Source organism: Tupaia chinensis, unplaced genomic scaffold, assembly GCF_000334495.1.
Source record: "Tupaia chinensis unplaced genomic scaffold, TupChi_1.0 Scaffold000067_1, whole genome shotgun sequence".
Classification (NCBI taxonomy): domain Eukaryota; kingdom Metazoa; phylum Chordata; class Mammalia; order Scandentia; family Tupaiidae; genus Tupaia; species Tupaia belangeri.
Genome location: NW_006159526.1, coordinates 1,492,739 through 1,503,909, shown reverse-complemented (window position 1 = coordinate 1,503,909; position 11,171 = coordinate 1,492,739). Strand labels below are relative to the sequence as shown.

Sequence of the window (11,171 nt, the reverse complement as noted above, 5' to 3'; positions counted from 1 at the left end):
TATATACATATCTATGAACACATGTCTGACTTTAGGCATAAAACTCAGGGAGTAGAATGAACATACTATAAAGTAGCATCTAGCTGAGGCTGTATAGCTTACTGTGGTCATTCAATAGGTATTTTTCAATGTATTTTTTTTTTAATGTCAAGAAAAGTAGCTTTAGCTTTAATAAATAAAAAGTTTTAAATGTTAGGAAAAATGTGCTTAAAACTTAAAGCCAGGAAAAAGGTTAGGATTCTATCAAAACAGTAGGTAGATGAACCTATCAACAGCTCAAGAGAAGACAAAAATCTTTACATCTGGAGGCATAGAAGAAAATCAGTAATGTTTTAGTTTTTCACTTAAAATTTTCGATGTATTTCCCCATTCTGTCCTTGCTTATATTGTTTCCAATAAGAGGTCTGATGTTAGCCTGATGGGATATCGTTTGTGAGTAACTTGAGGTTTCTCTCTTTTGCCAGTTTTAGTATCTTATCTTTGTGGCTTTGGTCAATTTGGCTATGATATAACCTTGGAGAAGATTTTCTTGATTCTATGTGGGGTCCTTTGTATTTCTTGGGTCTGGATATTTGAAGCCTCTCTAGGTTTGGAAAGTTTTCTTCCAGGATTTTGTGGAATAGATTATCAATGCCCTTATTAGTTTCTTCACCTTCTGAATGTTTGGCCATTTAATGGTATCTAATATTTCTTGTACATTACTCTCATTTTGGGAGGTATTTTCTCAGTCTTTTTCATAAATTTTTCTAGGTCAGAGGTTCTATCTTCTACATCTGAGATTTGATCTTCTGCATGATCTAATTTGCTTTTAATACTTTCAAGGGAGATTTTGATTTTCTGTATTACAGCCTTCATCTCTAACAATTCCATTTGATTCTTTTTTATGGTGCAAATCTCCTCTTTCAGATGGTGCGAGAACTTCCTCACTTCTTGGAACTCATTATCTCTTTTCTCTTGCATCTTCTGGAGTTTGTTGTCTCACTTCTCTTGCATCTCTGTTAGTTTTGTCACTATGAATATTCTGTATTTTTTATCTGACCTTTCCACAAGTTCCATTGTATTGTCTGTGGATGATGAGGGGTTATTCTTTTTCCTTAGGGGAGACATATTTTCTTGGTTTCTCATTATTTCTTGTGCCTCTGTGGTGGTTTCTGGTCATCTGATGGGTTATATGTTTCTTCCGAATTTCTTAGAGTTAAATCTGAGCGTTCAGAGGCATGCAGGAGGAAGTGATCTGCAATCTGCCTGCAGTTCCAGTTCCCTGAAGCTCACTATGTAACCTGCTCTTTAGTCACTGGGACTGGATATTACAAAAGCCTCCCAGTTTCTAGAGAACAGGTGAACCTGGGCTGAGCTTCTGGGTTTCAACTGAGAGTTCAGAGGCATGTGGGAGGAGATGAATCATGCTCTCCCTACATCTCTGTCTTTTTCCTTGTTGCTCACTCTGCGATCTTTCTCTTCTGACTTTTAGTCATTTGGTGGTGTATTTACTTTTGGCTAATTGTTGGAGATGGTTTCTGCAACTGTAAGCTTGTGTGCTTCCCTTTACTGTGAGGTCCTTCTGTGCCTATTTCTCTCCTTTACTGTGTTTTGCAATGTGGTATGCATAGAAAGGTTTGAGTTAAGATTTAGGAAGAGGAATTTCTCCCTTCGTGCAGCAGGTCCAGTGGGAATTGAGGATCTATCCCACCATAAAAGTATTCAGATGTTTGGCTACTGTGCACCTAGACCTGTCTAGACAGTGTATGGAGGCTGAGCAGAAAAGTGAGAAAGGCAAAATATAAAGGAAAAGGAAAAGAGAACAAAGGAGAAAAAAGAAGACAAAAACATGAAAATGAAGCCACTCACAGCTCAAATGTAAATGGCTTCTGAAAGGGCCTGTGATTTACCTGTCCTATGTGGAAGGGGGAAAAGGTGAGAATTAGCAAGATAAAAGAGAGGTCAGAGAGTGAAGAAGGACTTTACTTTAAAAATTAAAAAATAAATTAAAGAGAGAGAATAAGAGAGTGCCCTATCTGTCTAGATCTTGGGATCTGGAGGGTGAAGTTAGAACAGAAAATCTTCAGTTCCCCTAGTCCCTGAAAAGGGCTGCTCACAGCTCAGATGCAGATGGCTTCTAGAAGGGTCTGTGATTTGCTTGTCTTGTTTAGGGGCCACTCACAGCTCAAATGTAGATGGCTTCTCTAATTTCCCATTTTTGAGTCTGTTAAATATTCTGCTTTTCCCCTCACATTGATTTCCTCTCTCCCACCTACACCCTTTCCACACTGTTGTCAGTATCCACAGTTGTTCTCCTTGCTTTTTATAACTTCCAGTCTTTCAGTTTCTTCCATAGAGTGCACACATTCAGTATGTATTAAGTGGTGACATACAATGCCTCTCTTTCATTGTCTGGTTTGCTTCACTTAGCATTGAGTCTTCCATATACAGCCACTTTCTATGAAATACAAGGGTCTCATTTGTTTTTATGACTGAGTAGTATTCCATAGTGTATATGTGCCACGCTTTTTCAGTCCATTCATCTGTCTTTGGATATTTGGGTTGATTCCATGTCTTCACACTTGTGAATAATGTTGCAATAAAATGGATGTGCAAGTGTTTTTCCAACTGTGTGTATTCCTATCCTTTGGGCAGATACACAGGCATGAAATTACTTAATCATATGATAGTTCTATTTGTAGGTCTTTGGTAATGTCCATATTGTTCTCCACAGTAGCTATACTAATTTACATTCTCACCAACAGTGTAGGAGAGTTCCCTTTTCAACACAGCCTTGGCAGACTTATTATTCTTTACTTTAAAAAATCTTAGCCATTCTGACTGGGGTTACATGGTACCTCATTGTGATTTTGATTTGCATCTTCCTTATGGTAAGGGATATTTAGCATTTTTTTCATGTGCTTTTTGTCTGTTTCTATGTTTCCCTTGCAGAGTTCAACAATGTTTCCTACACATCAAACAGATATGTTTTACAATATACATATTTTCCCTTGATAAAGCTTTTTTGGAAAAAAAAGAGAGGGAATCATTTTAAATACTCGTTTAACCTCATGGCCTGAAATAGTATTCACATCAGCAGGAGAGGTGACCCCTAAGCGTTACTCTTCTAGGGAAGGAAATATTCTTGATAATAATTGAATAATCCTAGGCACCTCCCTAGAGATTAATTTATATCCAAATCATCTCCTAGCACCAATTTTATGAACTTTTATGATTAGATTTTTCATCTCATTGAGACGGATTATTGTTAGAAGTGGAAGGCTTTGGGACCAGCAGTTAGCGTAATGGCTATGACCTGAAGCACTGTTCTGGAAACCACATGGCCAACTGTAGGTTTGGACTCCTGGGTTGACTTGGAAACATGTCAGGTATGTGCAGACTACATGTGAATATAATAAATGTTCAAACCTCGGGAACCAGCAGTTAGCATAATGGCTGTGTTGCTGAACTCCCACGTAGTCAACTGCAGTTCGAGTCCCGGACCCAGTGGCTTAAAACTCAGGCCGGGCGTGTGTGCGTGCATGCCCAAGATCCCGAGAGGAGAATGGAGGAGAAGGGATTGCAGTGTGGCCATCCCCCCTGGGGGGTGATTTCTTGCCTTCTATCTCTCTCTCTGTCTGGCGAGCTCTTCAAACAAACAAACAAACAAACAAACAAATAAAAGAACTGGAAGGGTTTGTTGGTGATTCCAGTGAAAAATTTTCAGTGAGAGTGTCAAATGGTATCACACGGAAGTGGTTTCTGAAGAGACGAGAATAACACATCCCATTGTGTGTACATTACTAGTAGGTGATTGTATACACATGGTTTCCCATCTGCTCCAGAGTTTTGCAGGCCACAGTTCAAGATCAGGCTGTGACTCAAAGCCAGCAACAAACATCAACTCATAGAAGAAGGAGCTTGGTTTCCTTTCCTTCTGCATCCCTGCCAGCCAGCATAGCCTGGCTCATAGTAGGAGCTCAATAAACACTAGTAGGAGGAGAAAAACCGCAATAGATTGTATTAAAAAATGATAGATAATTCGTAGGCCATAACTGTTGCCCTATTAAAATTTTCAGCTTGGTGGATTTTACTCTATACACATAGTTATGCATCATCAGAACTATCTAAGACCAGAGTAATTCATCTTCTCTCTTCCTACCCCCCCAAAACAAACAAACAAACAAAAACCTATGCCATTGGCAGTTACTCTCCATTGTCTTCCAACTCCATGGCAACAACAAGCCTACCTTTCATCTCTGTGGATTTGCCTATACTGCGCATTTCATAGAAGTGGATCTTTCTTGTTCTGGGGCCCCATTTAAAAAGAAAAAAAGAAGTGGCTCTTACAGTATGTGGTCTTTTGTGACTGGCATCATCTTTTAGTTTAATGTGTTCAAAGTTCATCCAAGATATGGCATGTATTGGAAATTTATTCTTTTAATGACTGAATGATATTCCACCATGTGATTATAGCACATTTTGTTCTTACATACATCAGTGGGTACACATGGAGTTTTATTAGTGATCTATTTCCACTGTAACAAATGACAAGAAGTTACCAGCTTAGTGGTTTACCAAAATCTAAAATTTGTTCTCCTACAGTGATGGAATGCAGAGTCCAGATCAATGTCAGTGTCTATAGTCACAGCATTGGCAAGTTGAGTCTTGGAAGTTCTAGAGGAGAATCTGTCCCCTTTGTATTTCCAGGGTCCAATGGAGAATTCCTTGCATTTCAGCTCATGGCCCCTCTCCCATTTCCAAAGCCCATGGCCTGTAGCATCTTCCAATCTCTCTGAGCTTTTGGCACCACATTCCCTTCTCAGAGTAGCTGGTATCTCTCTTTGCCTCCCTGTCATAGGACATCCATGACTCCCTCTTAGGGTCACTTGCATAATAAAGGAAAATCTCCCTTCTCAAAATCCTTAATTTGATCCTGTCTGCAAAGTCTCTTTTTTCAGGGAACATAAAATAGTCACACATCCACAACTTAGAGTATGGACATTTTTAGGAGCCATGTATTATAATTATAATACATAATTATATAAGAGCATCCCACTTTCCACTTTTGTGCTAAGTTTCCCGATGTGGCTATGAAGATTTATGTGCAAGTTTTTGTGTGGACATATTTTTAGTCCCCTTGGTAATATGCCTGAGGGGAAATCTCCAGAAAGTATTGTAACTAGATGTTGAACACTTGGAAGAAGTGCCAAATTGTTTACCCAGTGACACCAGCAATGTATGAGGATTCCAGATTCTCCACATTCTTGCTATCAATTGTTGCCATTTGTCTTTTGGGGTCTAGCCATCTTAGTCGATTTGAAGGGGTGTCTCCTTCTAAACTGATCTACATTTCTCTAATGATTAACACTATGGAGCATGTTTTCATGTGCTCATTGACCATTTGAGTATCATTGGGAAAATGTCTTAAATCCCTCAATCATTTTTAATCAAATCATTTTTCTTTATTAATGAGGTAGATGAATTTCTTTTTAATATTGTGGATACTAGGCCTTTATTTGATACTGAATTAGAAAATTGTTTCTTGGGGTTAGCAGGTGGGGTGGTGGTTAAAGTGCTGAACTTTATTTTTTTTTAAGTTTCCAAATCCTGAATTTAGGATTTTCAACTGTAACTACTTCACTTTCTATTTCTGAAGGTTTGAAATCAGTGGACAGAACAGTAGACAGGCATGTACTTGCAGTTTCCACTGTCTGTTCAAACAGCCAATCAAATTTTTTCTTTACTTTTTTTCCAAGGAAACTGGTTGACTCTGTTTAACGCCTGCGGCAGTGGCTTTAAACCCACAGTAGTAACCTGCAGGATTACACTTGTACACCTGAGGACCTTGTTCTTCATCTACACCAATTAATATCATACAACAACCAAGAGGCCTCATTTCAGCATTCTCTGTGTAGATCTGAGAAATATCAGCAATTCTTTTACACAGCATGTCTACAGGAATCTCCTAACCATACTTGTATTTCCAATGAGCTGCCTCATAGTGTGCCCTCTGTACCTGGGATTGGCTGTCAGCTGTCATTCTTGTCATCGCACAGCCAATGTTTTCAGTTATCTTGAACACTGTGCTGGAATCCAATCATTTGTCAGGAACAATTACTGCACAGTCTTTCCCTCTCACAGCTACTGATGTAAGGCCACCCTGCTCAATAGCCTTGAGAGCGTATTCTACTTGGTAGGGCCAGCCCTCGGGTGAAAAAATGGTAATGTGGAGGTCAAAGCCAGCGCTGGAACCACAGGACATGTTGGTACATCCACTACTTCCAAGTACAATCTCTGAGTCAAGGCGCTGAAGTTCTACATGGTCAGCCATGGTTTGAGTCTCAGACCTGGTGGCTTGATTCCTCATTCTCTCTATCTCACTCTGATGAGTACATGTGCCTTATGGCAAATTGGAAAGTAATAATAATAAATAAAATTTAATAAACAATTGTTTTAAAAAATGAAGTTTCCCACTATACAAGATGGCAGGTGAAAAAGCTGTGAAGTAGGATACTAAGGAGAAGAAGCCTGAAGCCAAGAAGGCTGATGCCAGTGGCAAGGTTAAAAAGGGTGACCCCAAGGCTAAAAAGTCCAAGAAGGGGAAGCCCCATTGCAGCCAAAACCCTGTCCTAGTCCAGCACATCAGTAGATATTCCTGATCTGCCATGTATTCCAGGAAGGTCATGTACAAGAGGAAATAGCCACTAAATCTAGGGTTGAAAAGAAAAAGGAGAAAGTTCTTGCCACTGTAGCAAAACTAATTGGTGGGGACAAGAATGAAGGTACCCAGGTAGTTAAAGTTTGCAAAAATGCCTAGTTATTATCCTACTGAATATGTGCCTCAAAAGCTGTTGAACCATGGCAAAAGCCCCTTCAGTCAGCATGTGAGAAATTTGTGAGCTAGTATCACTCCTGGGACCACTCTGATCATCCTCACTGGATGCCACAGAGGCAAGAGAGTGGTTTTCCTGAAGCAGCTGAGCAGTGGCTTGCTACTTGTAGCTGGATCTCTGGTCCTCAATCAAGTTCTACTGTGTAGAACACACCAGAAAGTTGTCACTGCCACCTCCACGAAAATTGATGTTAGCAAAGTAAAAATCCCCAAACACTTTACTGATGCTTACTTCAAGAAAAAGAAGCTGCAGAAGCCCAGACACCAGGAGGGCGAGATCTTCAACTCAGAGAAGGAGAAATATGAGATTATGGAGCAGTTCAAGGTTGATCAGAAAGCCGTGGTCTCGCAAATTTTACCAAAAATTAAAGCTGTTCCTCAGTTCTAGGGCTACCTGTGTTCCATGTTTGCCCTCACAAATGGAGTTTATCCTCACAAATTGGTGTTCTTGACAAGAACCTAATTAAAAAACTGATCATAAAAAACGAAGATAGTTTTTCTCATTCTGTAGGTTGTCTTTTTACTTTTGATAATATTTCTAGAGGAATAAAGAAAGTTTTTTCTTTTTTATTCTAACTTTTACAACTTTTGCTTGCCTATTGAAATAATTGTGGATTCCAATAATTAAAATTATTTGAACATAAAAATCACACTGATTAATTCACAGTTTACAGCCTGCAGGAAACCTCAGACCAGCTTGATTTTTACTCTGAATTTCACTGTGGTCCTAGTCGGCTTCTTCCTTCACCAACGTGCAAGTTCTTTTCCTTCCATGTCAGACAGACAGGCACATGGGAGAGGCAGGTGCCCCTTTGTTGTCAGTAGTTCTCCATTCTTTGGTGTGAAAGGGGCACAGCCATTTAAACTTGATTCAACCTCTTTGGATCTTACAAAGTTAAACAGTGAAAAGAATTGAAATGGAAGGCAATGCTTGTGAAATAGGCAGTGCATATTGGTGGTGCACACCTCATTATAATTTGCCTGCTTGCTTTTCCTATTTGATCATTTGCCTGCTTACTTCTCCTATTTGATAATTTTTTCGGGAGGCAGGGGATTTTTCTCTTGCATTTTTGTTTTATTCAATTTCAACTTACTACATTTCTCAATTTCAGACATAGCAGGTTTGTCAGATGTGGTTGCAGAGAAAGTAGAATGTGGCACACTAGAGAGGAAGGTCTTGTCTACACAGTGGCCGCAACCAAATGTCTTTTTTTAAATATTGTTGTGAGGTCTTATTTTTATACTTTGGGCAGTTGTGCCTTTTTGTTGTATCCAATAAACCATTGCTCAGCTCAAATTCATGGATATTTACACCTACTTTTAATTTTTTAAAATTATTTTATTTAACTTTATTTTTATTTATTTTAACTTGACGAGAGAGGGAGAGAGTGAGAGAGAGAGAGAGAGAGAGAGAGAGAGAGAGAGAGATGGAAAGTGAGAAAGCAAGCCGCCAGGTCTGGGACTTGAACTATAGTTGGCCATGTGGGAATCCAGTGCCACCTGCTGGTCCCTACACCTACTTTTTAAAGTTTATTTATTTCTCCCATATGTGAGTAACAGAGAGTAAGTGCAAGCACCACCCAAACATGGTTCCAATGTCATAATTCACCTTCAGTCTTCAGTAACTCCCAGCCATGGGCACATGTGTACTGACATACTCACTGAGGTCTCCATCTCTGGATTTGAACCAAGAACCTTATCATAGGGGATTTTCTGACAGAATATTGCATTTTACCCATGCACCACACTCCAGTTCCTATTCCTTTCTTTCTTCTAAGAGTTTTTACCTTTAGGTCTACAATCTCCCTTAAGCTAATTTTGTAGATGGAGTGACATGGGGATCTAACTTATTCTTTTGCATGTTGGCTCTAGTTGGCAGCAGTACTCTCCAGCTGTTTCAACACCACTTGTAGAAAGGATTACTTCCACGATTGTATTGCTTTTGATTGTTTTTGTCTTAAGGCATGTGCACTCACCAGGAGAGAGAGACAGAGAGAGTGAGAGGGAAAGTGAAAAATCACCACCCAGGGTGATGGCCGTACTGAAGTCCCTTCTCCATTCTCGTTCAGGATCTTGGGTTCACACACACATGCACTCAACAAATAAATTTTTAATTTATTTTTTTAGGTTTTACATATTTATTCAGAAGGTGATTTGGCTACAGAATAAAGCCCTTTAAACATTAAGAAATCCAATGTTTTGAAATCTTTTTCTCAGCAATTTTGTTTAGTGTAATTTGTATAATCCTGAAGAGATTCTCTTATCTGAAGTTTCATGCATTCAGGTATTTTGCATGATGTCTGATGTGATCAGTAATAAAGGTGGCAGTGAAGTAGTAGCTATGATCATAACCCTCTTGTAATCTAAAAACAACAGGGATTTTCTTTTCTGTGCAGGCAGCTATGAAGTTATCAGAAAGTAACTGTCCATCTGAAAGAAACTGGTCATCTTTTCCTTGATCAATTAATATGTCCAGCTGAGAACCCGGATAGGACCTCACAAGATGGGAAGCATCATAAGACTTCCATTTACTTTGATCTGTTCCCAAGTATCCACTAAAAGTATTTTTGACCCAAGGACAGAGCACTGGGTTGCAAATTGGAGCAAATGCTGACACAGATTTATATTTTGCAGGATTTTTCAAGGCACAAATCAGAGCTCCATGGCCTCCCATGGAGTGGCCAAAAATAGACATCCTTTGGGAATCCACTGGAAAATTGGCATTTATAAGTTGGGGAAGCTCCTCTGTTACATAAGAGTACATTCTATAGTTAGTTTTCCAAAGATCTTCAGTGGCATCCACATAAAACCCAGCACCAGTGCCACAGTCCCAGCTGTCATCTTCTCCTTTAATATTACAGCCATGAGGGCTGGTATCTGGAGCAATGACGATAAGACCATATTCTGAGGCTGTTTGATGATAACCAGATTTTGATATAAAATTTTGTTCTGTGCAAGTTAAACCAGACAGCCAACATAGTGCAGGGCACTTTCCAGTTTCTGCCTTTGGTGGTAAGTAGACCGCAAATTTCATTTTGCACTTCAGTTCAACACTGTCATGTTCAAAAACTTTCTGGAATCTTCCAAAGCACTTGTTAATGAAAATCTGTTTTAAAGCCATTCTTCTCCTGAGACAGCCACAGTAGGTAGAGCAGACACTGCAGGAAGGGCGACACAATTTTCAAGCTATTGGATCTGGGACTTAAACTATGGTCGGCCATGTGTGAGTCCATTGATGTAACCGCTACACCATCTGTTGGCCCCCATTATTTATTTATGTTTTAAAATTTATTTATTTATTTTCTGAAACACTTTTTTTTAAAATATTTTTTTCTTTATTTATTTACATTCATTCACTGTACATCATTATAGCATACAAAATGAGATTTTTCCATTGAGAATACACTGTATATTGGCTCAATCAAGCACATCAACATATGTGTTATTGTCAGCAAATCATTTTCCATTTATTGTTTTCTGTATATTTTGCCTTTTTTCCCATCTTTGATTCCCTATCTCACCCTCTGCCATCTCCCACCCTCCTCCCACACTGTGTCTGGTATCTATTGTTGCTTTCTATGCCTCCCCCATTTTATTGTTTCACTAAATATCTTAATAAATCTAAATATTTTCAATAGCAAGCACAGCTGATATGTACATATCCATGAACACAAGACTGACTTTAGGCATAAACCTCAGTGAATAGAATGAACATACTGTAAAGTAGCACCTAACTAGGGCTATATAGCTTAACTGCAGTCATCAAATAGGTATTTCTAATGCCTTTTTTTTTCTTCTGAAATTTTTTTTTTATCTAATGCCTTTTTCTTCTGAAAATTTTTTTTATTAATTTACATTCATTCCCTGAGCATCATCACAACATTCTAAATGTGGTTTCCCATCTAGAATATACTGCATAGTGGCTTAATAATGCATGTTATCATCCATAATATTCCATTTCTACTTTCATATATATGTTTTTTACCCCATGTCTAGCCCTCTGCCCTATTCCACTCTCTTATTACACTATCTCTGCTGTCTACAGTTGTCTTCAATTCCTTTTCCCCCAACATTTCGTTGATCACACAATATCATAAGTAATCTAACTACTTTCAATAGCAAGATCAGCCGATGGTTTCAAGAAAAGCAGTTTTGAACTGGTAAGGATATTTCTTTGAAACTTAAAGCCTAGAAACAGGTTAGTATTCTGTTCAAATAGTCGGAACATGAATCTATTGATAGCTGAAGACAGGACAAAAATCCTTAAAACCGGACAACAAAGCTTAGAAACAAAGTA

The 11,171-nt window shown here is 38.8% G+C and overlaps 3 pseudogenes; 1 reads left to right on the top strand and 2 right to left on the bottom strand.

Annotated features, from left to right (window-relative positions):
- Positions 1–5,564: 5,564 nt before the first annotated feature.
- Positions 5,565–6,244, bottom strand: LOC102479634 (proteasome subunit alpha type-6 pseudogene; annotated as a pseudogene).
- Positions 6,245–6,464: 220 nt separating this feature from the next.
- LOC106733387 (60S ribosomal protein L6 pseudogene) lies at positions 6,465–8,707 on the top strand (annotated as a pseudogene).
- Positions 8,708–9,128: 421 nt separating this feature from the next.
- On the bottom strand, positions 9,129–10,008 carry LOC102494690 (S-formylglutathione hydrolase pseudogene; annotated as a pseudogene).
- Between the last annotated feature and the right edge of the window lie 1,163 nt (positions 10,009–11,171).